Genomic DNA, 18,344 nt, shown 5'->3' with positions numbered 1-18,344 from the left:
GTCAAGTCCTTTTTCCATGTTTCTCAATTTTCCTATGACATAGTGTAGTAGATCTAGTGATATCCGCCCTAGGAAATGTCACAGGGTCTGTAGGTGGTCAGTAATACTGTTCACGCCACTTTACACTGGCCCACTGTTCACGTCGCTTTACACTGGCCTAACAATGATCCACCCTATTGATATCATAGTGCTGATCCCTTGTTATTACTCAAGACTATGTCCTAATTTTAGATAATGCCCCCCCCCAGGGTATATAAACTTATGTAGTTTGTACTTCTGGGTCTTTCAGGCCCAAAGCCTGGATGACCGGTTTTGTTGAGGGACGAGCTCTCTCTCAATAAACCCATTCGCTTCAGCCTGGAAACTTTGTTATTTCATTCTTCTGTCGGACTTAAAATTTTTTCGCGACAGTGACAAAAGATAATTCTTCCTTTTTTTCCTCTTTACTTCTAGAATTGGATAGTCCATCCCCTGTTTCAGCGTTTTGAAGAAAATTAATGAACAGTCAGTGTTTTCAAGGGTGTATATAAGAGCCTATCCCCAACTGGTGAGCTATCTAGTACAACGAAAAAGGATTGGGTTTGGAAGTCTTAAAAGATCTGGGTTCAAATATCTGTCCCACTATTTATTAGATGGAAAAGTCAGTTGGTTTCATTATGTCTTCTTTTCCTCTCGGTAAAATGGGAAAAATAATATTTTTATTACCTACATCAAAAGATTATTATGCATATCAAATATGATTATGATGTTAAAACTGGTAAAGTTAGGTAGTTTGTTTCATCTTCCCCACCTTCTTTTCCCTGTGCTCCTCCCCCTCTGTTTCTGTGCCCTCTTCTACAAGGATTTGCTAAAAGAAACTAAAATAGTAGTTGATGTCTTCATTCAGCTGCCAGGGACAGAAAGGATCTCACCATCTAAATGAATTTCCTCACCATTTTGACTCTTGGCTGAACATCCTCCATGACACTGGCAAACATCTTTAGGAAGCATATCTTGTCATACGCCATAACTCAACTTAAAGAGAAAATATTCATGGAAAAAAATGAAGATGCCAAGTGGAATTTAATTAAACAGACATATTAAGTGTCTACTTTCTCCCAAACGCTAATCTAGGTAGGAATTAAAGAAGATGCAAATATTAGAGTCACTTGTACCATGGGACATATAGTTCTAGTTTAAATATATTATGATTACATGTGTCATTTAGGTTTTTAAAAATGAGATTTTACATCTATCCATGTGTATGTATAATTGTATAAAATATAAACAAATATATGTATCTTTATATTATATATATATATATATATATCATTAACTCTAGTGGAGAAAACATGGATCTCAATAATAACAGGTAAAAATAGGAAGTATGATCATTTAAATATAATTCTTTTTTAATTAAGTAATTGTTCCAGATGCCAAGCAATGTAATTTTGATCTTTTATTTTCTTCTAACAAAATATCTAATATAATGAGGAAAGACATCTTTCTCTTGGTTGAATGAATGCTTATCATATATGTGTGTGGTTGTATGTGTATATGTGCATATATATAACTATATCTACATATAGCTATATAGCTATTTTCTGAACATATGAAATTGCTACTGTGATGACTAAAATACCCATTCACTTGAAAGACTTACTGAATTCATCGTATAGGCCCATGATGTGGACTTTAGTTATTTGAGAATCAAGGCACTGATAAGTGAGATGGAGGCACTCCCACACCAGGTGAAAGTGATGACTCACCTTTCAAGGTGTCATCCTCAGCTAACTGAGGATATCAAAACCCTGGCCACATTTTAGAATGATCTATTAATGACAGGGTGGGGACTGGTTATTTGTTAGTCAAATGAGGACTTTCATTCAACTTCCCTCTTCATCAGTTTTATCATTTTATTTTCAACTAACTCTTTAAGTCAACCTTTCCCACATGCTTTCAGTCATTTTGCATTTGTTCAGTGAATAGATAACAAATGTACAAGCACTATTGTACTGAAGGATATGACAATTATTATTTTTTCCTTTTAAACTTATTTATATATTTCTAACATTTAAAAAATAGTTCTAAATTCTCTCATTTCCATAAGCCCCCACCCGCCAACTGAAAAGGGAAGCAATATATCAATTATACATTTGAAATCATGCAAAACATAGATCCATTTTAGCCATGCCTACCCACAAAAGACAAAGAAAAATAGAGTGAAAAAATTATACTTCAATTTGTGCTCAAAGTTCATTTTCTCCAAACCTCCACCCCTTTATGGAGAATAGTATTTTTCATCGTAAGTCTTTTAGAATTTACATGGATCATTGTATTGATCAGAGTAATTAAGTCTTTCACAGTTGGTTATCATTACAATATTGCTGTTATCATGTACAATTGTCTCCTGGTTCTGCTCATTTCATTCTCCATCAATTCATATAGGTCTTCCTATGTTTTCCTGAAACCATCCCCCATCCCCATCATTTCTTATAGCACAATAATATTCCATCACAATTACATACCACAACTTGCTTAGCCATTTGCCAATTGATGGATATTCCCTTCAATTTACAACTCTTTGCTACCAAAAAAGGGGCTTTTATAACTATCTTTGTACATATAGGTCTTTTTCCTTCAATTTCTTTGAGATATAGATCTGCTAGTGGTATTTCTGGCTGAAAGGGTATGGGCAATTTTATAGTCCTTTAGACATAATTCTAAATTGTTATCAAAAATAGTTGGACCAGTTAACAACTCCATGAATGAAGTATTAATACCCTAATTTTTCCACATCCCCTTCACATTTCTCATTTCCTTTTTCTGTCATAAAAGCCAATATATCTGTGAGGTGATACATCAGATCTATTTTAAATTACATTTCTCCAATCAATAGTGGTTTAGACCATTTTATTTGAATTTTCATAGCTTTGATTTCTTCATCTGAAAGCTTCCTGTTCCTCTCCTTTGACCATTTAGCAATTGGGGAATAGCTATTTTTTTAATTGACTCTGTTCCTTATTTTGAGCAATATTATATTTGAGCAATGAGGCCTTTACTAGAGAAAGTTGGTAAGTAATTTTTTATATAACTTCATTGTCTATGGTATCTTTTAGTCAAATATAGCTTCCTTGATTATCTCTTTTTATTAGGTCTATTTTCTCTTTTGATCTATTTTCTCTCTTGATTTGTCTAAGATCATGATTGTTACCCTTGACTTTTTTACTTCAGCTGAAGTATAATAGAGTTTGCTCTAGTCCATTATTTTAACTGTGTATGTGTTTTTGTTTTTCAGGTGTGTCTCTTGTGAACAATATATAGTTGGATTCTAGTTTCTAAACCATTGTGCTGTTTCCATTTTGTAGTTGAGTTCATCCCATTCACCTTTTTGGTTATGATTATTAATTTTGTATTTCCATCCTTCCTAAATTCTTTATCTTTCACTCTCTTTTTACCCTGTCCCTCCTGAAAAATTTGTTTTGTTTCTGATTATGGCTTTTCTTAATCCATCCTCGTCTATTTATTATGCTCCCATTTATTTTATTCCCTCCCACTCCTTCTCTGTTGGGTAAGATAAATGTCTATACCCAACTGAGTTTGTTCTCTCTTTAAACCAAATGCAATGAGAGCAAAGTGCTGCCATACCCTCCAATCTCTCTTCCACTGCAAAAGTTCTTTCTTATGTGCCTCTTCTGTGAAATAATTTCCCCATTCTTTCTCTCCCTTCTCCCCTTTTCCAGTGCAACCCTTTTTCTCACATTTCCATTTTGTGAGATCATCTCAGCATAATTAATTCACACACATAGTTTCTATCTATGTAGACCCCATATAACTTCCCTAATAATGATAAAGTTCTTGGGATTTAAATGTATCATTTTCCTATATAGAAATGAAACTATTTTGAGCTTATTGAGTCCCTTATGATTTCCCTTTCATGTTTACCTTTTAGCTTCTTTTGAGTGTTCAATTTGAATGTCAGGTTTTCTATTCATCTCTGGTCCTTTCATCAGGAATGATTGGAAGTCCACAGCTTCTCCCCTAAAGGGTTATACTAAGTATTGATGGGTAAATTATTCTTGGTTGTAATCCTAGCTTCTTTGACTTCCAGAATATAATATTCCAAGTCTTCCACTCCTTTAAGGTGAAGATGTTAATTCTTGTGTAATCCTGACTATGGCTCGACAAATTTGAATGCTTTCTTTTGGTGCTTGCAATGATTTCTCCCTGACTGTGAGCTCTGGGATTTGGGTATAATGTTTCTGGAAGTTTTTATTTTGAAATCTCAGGAATTGATAAGGGGGTCTTTCAAATTTCCATTTATCCTCTGATTATAGGAAATCAGGGCAGTTTCCCTTTTATAATTTCTTCTTCTTTTCTTCTTCTTCTCTTCTTCTTCTTCTTCTTCTTCTTCTTCTTCTCTTTTTCTTCTTCTTCTTCTCTCCTTTTTGTTGGAGGCAATTGGGGTTAAGTGACTTGCCCAGGCTCACACAGCTAGTAAGTGTCAAGTGTCTGAGGCTGGATTTGAACTCAGGTCCCTCCTGAATCCAGGGCAAGTGCTCTATCCAATGTGCCACTCTAGCTGCCCCTATAATTTCTTGAAATATGATTTTCATGCTCTCTTTTTCTTGATCATGGCTTTCCTGGTAGTGCAAAAATTCTAAAATGATTTCTTTTTTACATTTTCTTCCTTTTTATATTTTTCTTCTATTTTCTTATTTTGACTTTATTTTGTTTATTCTTAATGTCTCATGGAATCAATAGACTTAAATTATTCAATTCTAATTTTTTTTTTAAGTGGGGCAATGAGGGTTAAGTGACTTGCCCAGGGTCACACAGCTAGTACGTGTCAAGTGTCTGAGGCTGGATTTGAACTCAGGTCTTCCTGACTCCAGGGCCAGTGCTCTATCCACTGCGCCACCTAGCTGCCCCCATTCTATGTACTTTAATACAAGTATGCACATCTCAAAATCACGTGGAACTATGCCACAACCCACCTCCAATTTGCTTTATACCACTCATCTTTTTTTTTTTAATCCTTCAGGATTTCTTGTTGGATTTGTGTTCAATTTGCATTTTCTCAAGACTTTGCTATTAGCTATTTTCACTTTGTCTTCTTCTGAGTTTGTGTCTTAATCTTTCCTTCACCATATTGTCATTTTAGGGCTAAGTTCCATTTATGTGGTCTGCTCCATCCTATTTCTTGACTTTGAATTTTATGATAATGTTGGACTCTACTCACTTGGATTGGCAGGTATTGCTTCAAGCTTCAGACTGTTTCTTGCTGCTGTTTTCAGAGCTGGTTCTGGGGATCTGCAAGTTTAAAAAGTTTTTTGAGGTGGACTGATTTGAAGAAAGGTGTGGTTACTGCTCTTCTGCAGCCACAAACACTGGTGCTTCTTTCTGCCTTGGAACTGAAATTCAGAATTGCATATGGACAATGGAGTTTCAACTCCAAGTTCTGTGCTCAGTGTCAGCTCAGGGTCTGCAATAACAATCTCTTTCCAACCAGTTTTCCAATCTTCTTACCCCATCTGGGCTGAGAGCTCCTAAAACTACTGCTGCAGCTGTCTTAGCTACCTCCTTACCACTGGTCTTATAGCACCATTCCCTAGAGGCTACCTCCACCCTAGTGACACAGACCTCTCATACCAATCTCCTAGGTTGTGTTGGTCTGGAAAAAATGCTGACCTCTTTTTGGTTATGCTGCTCTAGAATTTTATTTCACACATTATTCTAAAGCTATTTGTTGGGCAATGTTAGGAGAGTTTGGAAGGGTAATTGCCTCTATTCTACCATCTTGTCTCTACTCTTGGGTGTATAATTTTTTAATGTTTAGAAAGGTCCCTTATATTCAATAATGGTTGCAAACTACCAAGGTAGATCATTCTACTGCTGGGATTCTTTTTACTACCATCACCACTCAGGGTCTATCCTAAATAGTTGTTATTTGTCTTAAGTACCTAATTTGATGAGAGAAAGGCTGAAGTGATTTCCTTTAAGTGGTATCTAGTTAGTTATTTTATCTGCTCTCTTGTCCTTGCAACTTCACTCCCATCATCTCTTGTGATGTCAACCCAACCCCATGCAGCTTCTTCCCAAATGTCTTTCCAAGTTTTGAGAAAGGAAATACTTTTTACTAGATATATTAGATGGCTTTCCTTTCAGTGAGTTTTAATTTATGTTAGGAATGTCTCTGTGTTCCTAAAGGATCTGTCACCCTGGATTTTAGGCTGATGAATAAAATCTCACTGTGTTTCATTTCTACAAGGGAATTAGAATGAGAATACCTGACAAGATTTTAGCCCTGGTTCTGGCAAGAATTTGCTGTTTGACCTTTTTTATTTCTCTACCTGATAAATGGGGATAATTGTATCTGCTCTCTATACCTTTGAAGATGTTATGGTTAAGTACCCATGCCACTGACTCCCCAAAATAATTTTAAACTCTCTATTTTTATCCTTTAAAAGCCACGATAGGACCATAATTAATGGATTTTATTTTCCCTTTTTTTTTGTTCCCTTGTCTTCTGATGAGGACCAAACTATGCACTTCTAAAAAGTCAGCAAAAGAAATGGAAATGTCTTCTCCTTCCAAAGAGCTACAGGTTTTAAAGGATGCCACTGGGGGAAAGAATTTCCTCAAAGTTGCTTGCATGGTGGCGAAACAAGATTAGGTAAAACACATCCTCTCCAAGACACAGACAGAATATAAAATATCTTAATCCTTTTTAGAGAGACTCCACAAACAGAAAAGTCTTCAGAAGGAGCTCATGTTCAGGAGTCAGGACTTCCCTGTGGGGCCAGATTTCATTCCATAACCCTACATCAGCACCACTATCTTACAGGCCCTGAGCATAGCATAAGGAGGAAAAAAAGCACCATATTCAAATTTAAGAGAAAAATACCATTGTTCTTATTTTTAAGTTCAGTTTTTTTTAAGACGGTGGGGGGCACTAGGAACTTTAAATGTAATAAATTTTATTATGTGAAGGAAAATCAGGAAAGAATAAACTGTTCCAAATGTGATAAGGGCAGACCTGTCAGTCAGAACAAAAATTAGCTAACATTGTAAAGAGAGTGTGACGATGGAACTACCAGGACTTTTGTTAGCTCAAGGAATCTGGCCAAACCTCTTCCCTGAAAAGCCTATCTCCCTATTCTGTGAATTAACTGAAAGCTAAATCCTTTCCCTGTGAGCCACCACTATTCTTCCTCCTGAGTACATCATTTACATGTATCACCCTACTCTTTAGCTTATTGTGTTGTTGTTTGGGTTCAGTGTTTCCCCTAATTTGAAATGCCAGTTCACCCTGCTATTCCCTTGGTGCTCTAGTTCTGAAAGTATTTGATAGTAGTCTGGGGCCTGTAGGGAGTTGGAAGGGGAAAGCAGCATTCATTGAACTTGAATGGAAACTATGTAACCTCTACCCTTCAAATCAGTTCTATATTTAGAAGCATATCCTCAGAATATGAACTTCCCAAAAGATTATCAATAATTTGCTGATTTCAAGAATTCCAGCTGAAGCACTTTACTTAGACTATAAATGTACTGGAGGCCTGTTGGCACCTTTTTGCTGAAGATACTGAGATTATCTTATCTTAGAGTCAATCAAAGATTTTAATACTTTAATGTCATTAACCCTGAATTTCAGATGGGCTTTATTGTTGAATGAACTAAGTCTCAAACATATCAAAGAAGGGAAAGGAATCTATTATTTGGGGCTCACAAGAGTTTTGGTTTTTTTTTTGCAGTTGCTGCCTGTTCTCTGAGGAGAGACACACCTACAATACCCTACCATAATGTAGAGTAAGATTGCCTGACATAACATAACATAATGTAATAAAATGTAACAGAACATAGCTAGCATAAAGTATCATAATGTATGCAAGATAACATAACAACACACATCAACATGATATCCCTCTGGCTAAATCTCAGGGTTTCCTGATTGGAATTTCCTAAACTGGTCAGACAGGTTTAAAAACCAGACAGCTTGATGTGTTCATCCAATCTGCATGTCCTCAACTAAGACAGAGACACATATACCTCACAGCAAGGCTCCAACGGCAAGATACATGCCTATACAGTACTGCACTTGTCTCCCTCTCACACACCGGACTATCCAGTTACCATCCATTTATTATCTTGAAGCAGTCTTTTTGAATGCATGATTTTGAAAGCTTGCTAGAAGAGTCCCTCCATCTCTATTAGCAGGCTGGGGACTGGTTCTCTTTGTGGGAAGCTGCAGGGGTTGGAAATACTTGGCACTGCCTCTCACTTTGCTTAGGAAAATGTTTAATATAAGGTACAAAAGACAATACATGAACAGTCTAGCATCATCTTAGTCACAATATCTACTCAGACCTCCAAAGAACTGCAAGCTTTGCAACCAAGTTCAGGAAGTAGCCAGGACAACAGCTATCTATAGAACATTGGATTTGGATATATTCAGCAGAGATCAGGGTGGCTTGTGCTTATATATGTAATCCTCTGTGTCTAACATAAGCAGTGTTTCTAGATTACCAAGATTATTTTCACACACATCCCAAAGTGAGGAAAAACTGACAAACTTTAGACCATAAACACAAAATATGTTGTGAAAAAATAATGCAGTGTTGGGGGAGGGGAATTAATGAATCAAAAGTCATGTAACAGTTGGCAATTATTGGGTAAATATCAGGTGTTTAGGGAGGCATGTAAACTGAAATTTATATGCAAGAGGGCAAAGGAGTTTGCTTATGGATTGAATTTGGAATGGAAGGGCTCAAATTGGGAGTCAGGTACAACATAGTATTCAGTCAACTGGAGATCTATATTTTAAAAAGAGTACTGGGGACAGCTAGGTGGCACAGTGGGTAAAGCACCAACACTGGCTTCAGGAGGACCTGAGTTCAAATCTGCCCTCAGACGCTTGACACTTACTCGTTGTTTGACCGTGGGAAAGTCACTTAACCCTCATTGCCCTGCAAAAACAGAAACAAAACCAAAAAACAAAACAAAACAAAAAACCAAATACAAACTAAAAATAGTATTGAATTTAGAATCATAATATGTAAGTTCAAATCCTGATTCTGTCATTCATTACCCATATAACTATGGGCAAATTAATTCACCTCTCTGACCCTTAGTTTCTTCATCTATAAAAAGGTATAATAATTCTACTCCCTGCTTCACAGGGTTATTGTGAAGAACACATTTCGGGGCAGCTAGGTGGCGCAGTGGATAGAGCACCGGCCCTGGAGTCAGGAGTACCTGAGTTCAAATCCGGCCTCAGACACTTAACACTTACTAGCTGTGTGACCCTGGGCAAGTCACTTAACCCCAATTGCCTCACTAAAAAAAAAAAAGAAAAAGAAAAGAAAAGAACACATCTCAAAATGTATAATGAGTTACCACTATTACTATTATTATTTTAGAAGTAATTTTATTTCATCTAAAGTTGTCATCTTTCTACATTATTAACCCCATCTCATGTTTCAATGTTTTATTGGAAAATCTGACATAATTGAAAGCACATAACCCCCCATTAAAGAAAATTATGAGCCCTGTTTAACTGAATCATGTCTCCAAAATTGCCATTTAGGTGAGAATTGGTTGTTTTCCTTTATCCCTATTGATTCTACCATGCCCATGCAGATCACTTTAAGGTTAAAAATGCAATTTTGCCAAAATTGCAGCTATCTAAAAGGATGTTGTACAGTCTTTATGGACAATCTCTACAGAAGACTCTTCAACATATTTTGAGGACAATGTTGGAATAATTGTATAGCTTTTCACGGTGATTCAAACAACAACTTACAAAATCAGTTTAATTCAGGAAAACATGAGTTCAAATCCTGGCTCAGTCACAGTAAGTCAGTAACTCTGCATGGGCCCATTAACATTTAAGCTTCAGTTTCCTCATCTACAAAATGAGTATAATAAAAGTACGTAATTCACAAAGTTGTGGGAGGATTAAATTATATGTGTGTGTGTGTGTCTGTTTTGTAAACCTCAAAACACTATATTAATTTTAACTATTTATTAAATGGAAAAACAAAATCTTGCCATCCTTGCCATCATCATTTTTAGTCCAAGTCTTAAATGGATCATGGATGTCCATGACCTAGTAACTATAGCCACAAATATCTATGTGAACTACAGATCTACTTCCACTAAAGAATCATAATATCTTTAAATTCTTTCACACCATTCACCTTTAAAGTTGATAGTTTCAAGTAGCTGAGGTTCTGCCCACCCTCCCAGAAGTTAAATTGCTTTCTTCATAGACCCACAATATGCTTATCCATCCCTCACTTAGGGTCAATAAGGAAAGAGGTTAGAATCAGTATGGACCCTGCCCTGCCTAGAGCACACTTGAAATACTGTATTTAGTTCTTGGTGACGCAGTTTAGGAATAAAATTGAAAAATTCGAAGAAATTTGGGCAGAGAGGAGTGTTGGTATCAAGAAGCATCAAGTTGGTGATAGAAGTTTTAACATGATCACTATCTTCAAATATTTGAAGAACCCATGTTGAAGAAGAATTATTACAGTTCTCTTTGGTCCCAGAAAGCAGCACTGACAACATTACCAGTGCTGTTGTGCAATGGAATTGACTAATGACTTTTGACCCACAGGGAGCTCAAATCAAAGAAGATATTATCACATTCACCTCTAAAAATGTGTCTTCAAGCCACTTATTAGGCAAAAGATAGAAGGCATGATCCTGTGCAGGATCAGGCATGCAAACAACCCCAGGATTCTTATATTCTCAACTCTGAAATTAGGCTAGTGAAGTGTAGGTATTTTCCAACCATCCAGAATCATAATTATATTATAAAATAATGAACCTTACTGCTGATATTGTAGGTAGGAAATCTGACAGAATGGAAGGAAATCATTGCTTAGCTTAAGACACCTGATTCATTATAAGATTCAGTTTCTACAGACATGTTTAAAAACTTTGATGTGAGGCAGAGTGGAGAAGGAGGGGTCAAGTTAGTTCACTTAGTTGCAGTGGGGAAGAGATACTGAATATGCATTACCCAAGTACAGTTTTCTATTAAAGCTAGGCCATTAAATAATTTGAGATGGTTTGATAAGAATTCATTCAAATGATAAACCCAAGATTTCTAGCAGTGATGGTACACAGAAGTGCCTTCTTTCTTTCCTTATTTTTTTAGAATAATTACACCAAAAAGACTTTATTTTTCACTTTTCAATCTCAGGCTTTGAAGCCATTCTAACAGCTTTGGATTTGAATCCCCTGATGAAGCCCATGATAGGAAGGGCATAACATTTGAAAAGAATGAATTCTTATGGTGGTGCAATTCCCCCAGACAAAAAATACTTTGCCTATGAAATAATGGATTTTTAAATGCGGGGGGGGGGGAGAAAAATTGAATGCATACAATTTTGAAAAGAGTAAAAAAAGATGCTGTCAAAATCAAATGAATGATAAACATTGGAAAAGACAGTGACTCCTTCACACTTTAATAATTTATTTTATATGACATCACTAAAAGAAGGGATATGTTTAAAAAGCATATTAGATATCTAGCTGGAATTGAGGAAATTATGAGAATTAGAAGGTGTGTATAATATTTTGACCCATGCATATTGTTGATTTGATTGCTAATTATGTTGATGCTTAAAAATTTATAATATTTTAGTGCCTTGGATACATATGAAAGTTGGGATAAAATGGGTTCTTTCAAAAAATGTAAAAGTCAATTGCTTAAAAAAAGTAAATTTTTATCAGTGATTAAATAAATTTATGGCTCTTCATTTCTCTTTGCTTGCGTAGACACAGAAATTGAGTTAGAGGACTTTAATACTAACTGAAATGAAAAAAATGAAGAAAAATGTAATGGCAGAGCCATCATTGGCCCTGGGGAATGGAGGCCCTATTGTAGTGTGGATAGTATATGGTTATCTGAACAAGATAAGAGACTAATTTTCAATCTGAGTTTTCTTACAAAACACATTATTTTACTTTGTTTTATTTCTCTATCATGAATCTATATTTATTAATCACCAAGCCTTTTATCATTATAGATGTATTCCATTTGGTTAAATAAATCTTAGTTTTATAAATCAATCTTTGAGCTTCCAAATCAGGAAGAGATAGAAAAGCACACATACACAAACACATGTATAAAATAGAAAATCATATATATTATTCAGCTATTGCTTCCAATCTTTTTTCCTAGTTTTTCCTTCTGGAACAATCTAGAATGCTTACTCCCTTTTCTCCCATTACAATCCTTCAAATATTTGAAGACATCTATCATGTCTACCCTAAATCTTCTTTTATCCAAACTAAAAGTCCCCAGTATCATCAAATATTTCTTATATGACATGGTTTCAAGATTTCTAACTTTTACAGCCACTCTTCTTTAAATGTACTTTATTTCTTTATATCCTAAAATGGAACATCACGGTCTTTTCACAATATTTCCAGTGATTCCTGACTGGTTGTTATTGTTATTGTTGTTTTTCCTTTATTCTTGAAGAGTACCATGACATTTGGAGGTGATGTCATGACTTGCAGTAAATTGGATTTAAGTGAGGAAGGGCTGTTTGGAGGGCTGTGCAAAATCACCAGTCTCACTCTTTCCTCCAGAGCCCATCTGGGCTCAGTGGCAATTTATATATCAGCATGACTGGAGATGGCCTTAGATGTTTGAGGCAATTTGGGTTAAGTGACTTTCCCAGGTCACTAGTAAGTTTCAAGTGTCTGAGACCAGATTTGAAATCATGTCCTCTTAATGCCAGGACCAGTGTTCTATGCACTATGCCCCTAGATGCTCCTGCCTGACTGGTACAGAAAAAAGTGGAACTAGTACTTCCCTTAGTATGGGAATTATATTTTCTCAATGTTTAAAGGTGTACTGCCAAATGTTTAACAATTGGTTTTTCAAATTTTTAAAATGTATACACATTATAGTTTAATTTGAAATATTAACATTTTCTCCATCACCTTCTTTAGTCTAGACAATCAATAAAACAATACATAAATCCCTTATTTGTAGCATTTGCAAATTTCTGAGCTATAAATGTTAATAGTAAATTTTTAATAATCTGTATTCATGAGTCCAGGCAAGATTGCTCTAGCTCCCTCCTGGGATATTGCATTGGCTATTGCAGCAGCTATATTACACAATTGACTCACATTGAGTTTGTAGTTGATTAAAACCTCCACGTCTTTTGTAAAGAAACTTCTTTGTTAGGAAGCTCACCCCTGTCCTGAACTTCTGGAATTTAAAACTAAATGCACAATGTAATGTTTTTCACCATTACATTTCAGCTCATTTCCTTTCCCCCCCAACTTTGCATCTTGATTCTGTTATTCATTTTAATAGCTCTGTCTCTCCCATATTTGTTTCATCTTAAAATTTGGAATGTATGACTTTCATGTCTTCATCTAAGTCTGATGAAATGTTGAACGGAATAAGTTTAAAGACAAAAGTCAGCAAGCCCAACATATGTGTCCTTTCAAGCTGACATCAATCTATCCATTGACAACCTTTGAACTAGGATTTCATCAAACAATACTATCACCCAGTCAATAGTCCTCCATTTTAGACTTATATATTTGAGAGTTTTTCTCAAGTACTTCAATTAAAAGACACAATATTGCTTTAAAGATACTATATTTCCCTTATCAGAAAGTTTAGTGACCCGATATGACAAGCATTAAATTAAACAAATATTTTGATTATCTAGTTCAATTTTGTTGTTGTCATTTTGCAGTCATGTCTGATTCTCTTTGTGAGTCCCTTTGGGGTTTTGTTGGCAAAGATACTGCTGTGGTTTACCATTTCCTTCTCCAACTCATTTTACAGATAAGGAACCTGAGATAAACAGGGTTTAGTGACTTGTCCAGGGTTATACATCTAGTAAGTATCTGAGGCTGGATTTGAACTCATGACTTCCTGACTCCAGGCTTGGTGCTCTATTCACTCTGTGCCACCTTACTGCCTCAAGTATTAGAAACACAAAGATAAAAAATTATATGTGATGTACATGAAATATGGTACAATGTAGAATATAATAGGCATAAAGTACCTAGGGAAATTTGAGAGATCACTTTCAAATGAAGGCAAGGATCAAGGGAGTTTTCATGGAAGAAGTAATACCTGAATTTAAAGAAACAGACACATTCCATAGGCTAGGAAAAAAAGAGGGTATGTTCTCTAGTCATTAGTGAGATAATATTAGTAAAGAGAAAGGTTGAGATAGATCAGGGTGTAGCCAGTTGTTCGTTTTCGGTAGAACATACATCATATAAAAGGGAATTACATGAAGTAAACTGGAAAGGTACATTGAAGATAAATAGTTGAGAGATGTAGATATCAGGCCAAGCTACTGAGGAGTTACTAAAGGTTTTTAAGCAGAATATGTCCTGGTCTTCTTACTGATCAAGGCATTCCACTTAGAATGAACTGTAGTTTGGTAATGTCTCTCCCAAAAAGTGATACCCAAATCTGAAAATAGTACTCTTTAACATCTGAACATTGGGATTAAAAAGTAATCATGTAGGGGGCAGCTAGGTGGCGCAGTGGATAGAGCACCGGCCCTGGAGTCAGGAGTACCTGAGTTCAAATCCGGCCTCAGACACTTAACACTTACTAGCTGTGTGACCCTGGGCAAGTCACTTAACCCCAATTGCCTCACTTAAAAAAAAATTAATTAAAAAAAAAAAAGGAATCATGTAGGCATATTTAGTTTCATTAAAACTGTTCCTTGCCTAAAACCTTTCATTCTGGTATGGTCATGGTTTAGAATTTCTCTCTCCTCTTCAACCACCTTCTCTGGTATCTTATAGCAGGGAGCTATGTGTAGTCAATATGCATCTAGCAGATAAGACAGGCTTTCACTCTGCATACAGGCATGCAGTCATACATAAAAGAGTTTCACAAGAGTCCTGGACATATTTGAGACACTTCCAATAATGACCAGAGACACACAAGCATAGACATATGTCCAAGTATTAACAAAGATTCAAAGAGCATGGCCCTTCAAAGCAGAGAAGAAAGCTGACCATGGATTAAAGGGAAGATTGAAAGTTGATTTGAGAAGACATTGAGTCCCTTGCTGAACAATCCACTATGTAGAGATACTGATACTAGAGGAACGAGTATGTGAATTCCATGAGGCAACATTACATGAAGCCTTGAAGCACAAAAGACCTGAGCTGTCCTGATCTGATGTGTTTCCCTATGTGTGTCTTCCTGAAATTGTACTCTAACTTTGTGTCCCCTCTTGCCATGAATGTGGCATGGATTTATGAAAGAGTATATGTATGGTTTATAGGGAGGATATTTTGTAACTACCATTCTTACTATGCTGTCTCAGTAAGTGCTTTTGCACCTAACTCTCCAGGTCATTATGAGGTCAAATGAGAAAATTGTAAAGTGTTTTGCACAGAGCCTCGAATATAATAAGCATCAAATAATGTCAGTTGTTATTAATAACTATAATTTTGTTTTGAGCTAATTGTTATTTCTTTCTAACTATTAATAGGAAGCAGAGCAGTGGGGAAAGCCATAATGTTAGGAGTACTAGCAGATGGGATTCAGACTAAAATCTCAAAATAACAGTTGCCCTCTGGGGCCCCAACCCATGAAAGAGAGTGTAAGTGGGGCATTTCATCTATATAGATGATGTGGTAGAGTAGGCCTAGTCTTGGAGACAGAAAATCTGGTTTCAAGTTCCCACTCTGACACTTTAATCAATCTCAATATATGTAACCTCTTTGGGTCACAGTTCCCTCAACTATAAAATGAGTAAATTGGATTTGATAATCTCTAAACTCTTTTTTAGTATTACATCTATTACCTTACATATTTATGTACATGTGTACATAAATTCAGTGAAAAAAGTTCAAGGAAGATTAATGACATTGTCATTTGAAACACAAGGAAAAGCAAACCACTTCACTGAAATAGGAAGTCTTACATGACTTTTTTTTTCTTATTTCCCCAGATTATTTTGTGCTCTTTTGAGTCATAGATACATAATCTCTGGACCCTGTAGGGCATTTTTCTTTCATATTTTCATGATCTACTGATTTATTGCTGTGCCTAGAGTATCTTATATTATAAGAAGATTGTTATAGTTAAAGTAGAGGTGGAAGGGACGCAAAATGACTGAGTATAGCTTGGAGAAAGGGAATTGTCTCAGGCAAGAGACTCAGCAACTAATGTTTCTCCCCATGAAATCAGTAGACCTACGTGATCCAACTGAAGAAACTACCATAGTGGTGATCTCATCTATCTATACATCTCTTCTTCATCTGAAGAAATTATTTTCAAAATAATTGTGTTATGCTCCACAGCTGAGATGTTAAGAGGACACTGTAGACAGGAACTTTTTTGCATGTTATTTTGGAATGCATCCCTTTTGTTTCTATTTGTGTTTTGTTTTATAATATGTCTTTTTAGAACCTCTTCTTTCTTGCTTATGAGGTAACATGGGGTGAATTATATTCTTGATATAATGGGAATAACTCAGAATGAGGTTGGTTAGTTCACAGTCCACTTGTGAGCAGAAGTAGAGTCTGAAATGGTCATGTTAAAAGGGGAAGTTTATACTGATGAAACCCAATTCCATCTCAGGCCAAATATCAGATATTAGACAAGAGGTACTCTACTGCTACTCCTTACATGTGACAAGAGGAGAAAAATAAAAACTTTGATACAACACAAGGATTAGGAAAAGTGAGCTGAGAACAAGTGAAAGATGTTGCTGACTCAGAGCAATGGAGAGTGGTTCATTGGGCAGCAGGTAGAGAATATTTTTTTGTGGAGTTGTAGGAAAGATATTAAGTTTGGAGTGAGATTCCAGTTACCCTATATTTAATAGCAGCATGAGTTGAGAGCTTTTAAGCAGCATGGAGGACAAAATTTGAGTCTTAGTGGACCTATTTCTGTGTCTGGATGCTAGAACAAGTAGGCAAGCCTGATTCAGCAGTTCATTGCTATTCCTTTGAATTCTGTAGGGAAAAATTTGAATGGTAAAATTCCTATGCTTTTGCCAGAGTAGAGCCCTGGGACGTCTGAATAGCCAGGCAAGAGGGCAATATTCAGAGACTCACATATATAAGATAATATTAAGAAGTGCAGCGGAAAAGTTATAAAGTAAAAGCATCAGAGAACAGCAGGGATTCACAGCTGTAGAGATTTGGAACACTGTTGAGCTGGGACCTCTCCCAAATCCGCATCCTTGGAAGCAGAAACCACAGAAACAGTAGAGGAACCTTTTGGGTGTGATTCATGGTGAAATTCTGTATGAGAAGTTCCCTTAAAGCAAGCTCTACAAGTCTCACTCAAATATTCTCAGTGTCAGTCATTTCATTGTATTAGTATAATTGATATGTTGAGAAGCAAGATGGTGTCATATACAAGTATGGATTTAGAGTTGAGTGCCCAGATTCAAGTAAGATATCTAACACATGAAATGTGGAGGACCTTGAATAAATTGTTTCACTCTGTGAGGCTTTAGTTTTCCCATCAATATAACTGTGTGTGTTTGGGAGAGTAGGGGGTGGAAATGGATTAGAAACTATATTCCCTGCTGACTTTTCTTTCCATTTACTCAAACTACATATGTATGTTTGCATATATGTGTTTATTTACATGTGTACATTATGATGTTTAAAATCTAACGTGGGGGGGCAGCTAGGTGGCGCAGTGGATAGAGCACTGGCCCTGGAGTCAGGAGTACTTGAGTTCAAATCCGGCCTCAGCCACGTAACATACACTTACTAGCTGTGTGACCCTGGGCAAGTCACTTAACCCCAATTTCCTCACTAAAAAACTAAAAAAAAAAAAAAAACTAAAAAAAAAAATCTAATGTGGGTCCTAACTTGCCCCCCCAATTGGGGGGGGGGGAACTGGCTAAGAGTTACTGATAAATTCAGTAAGAGTTTAGGCTTTTAAGGATTTATTAAAGAGTAAAAACAAGACATGGGATCCTGTAACACCAGAAAAGTCTATCTACTTTCTATCTACTTTCCTCTCTTTTTCTCTGTCCACATTTTCTCTGTCTCTCACCAAGCCAAGGTCCAGAACGAAAAGAGGGACCCTCCTTTTCTCCATCTGCCATGTGCCGGTTCCTGAAAGAACAAAGGAAGATCCAGGGAGCCAGCCTCAGCTTCCTAGTTCCTGTCTCCCTCCCCGAAAGGGGAGTTCCTTCAAGCTGATTGGTTGAGGGTGGTCTCCTGTTGATGTAGTAGTCCACAGCCTGTGAGAACAACACCCCACTCAGGGTCAGGCAGGTGTGGTCTCATTTTAATCATTCTTTAGTAGGTTCTCAATAAGTTTCTCAGTCTCACCCAATTCAATCAATTCTAAAGCAATCTTCAGATAGGGCCCC

The sequence above is a fragment of the Dromiciops gliroides genome, chromosome 1, assembly GCF_019393635.1.
Source record: "Dromiciops gliroides isolate mDroGli1 chromosome 1, mDroGli1.pri, whole genome shotgun sequence".
Taxonomy (NCBI): Eukaryota; Metazoa; Chordata; class Mammalia; order Microbiotheria; family Microbiotheriidae; genus Dromiciops; species Dromiciops gliroides.
The sequence above is the reverse complement of the archived record's forward strand: the minus strand, read 5'-3'. Positions refer to the sequence as shown.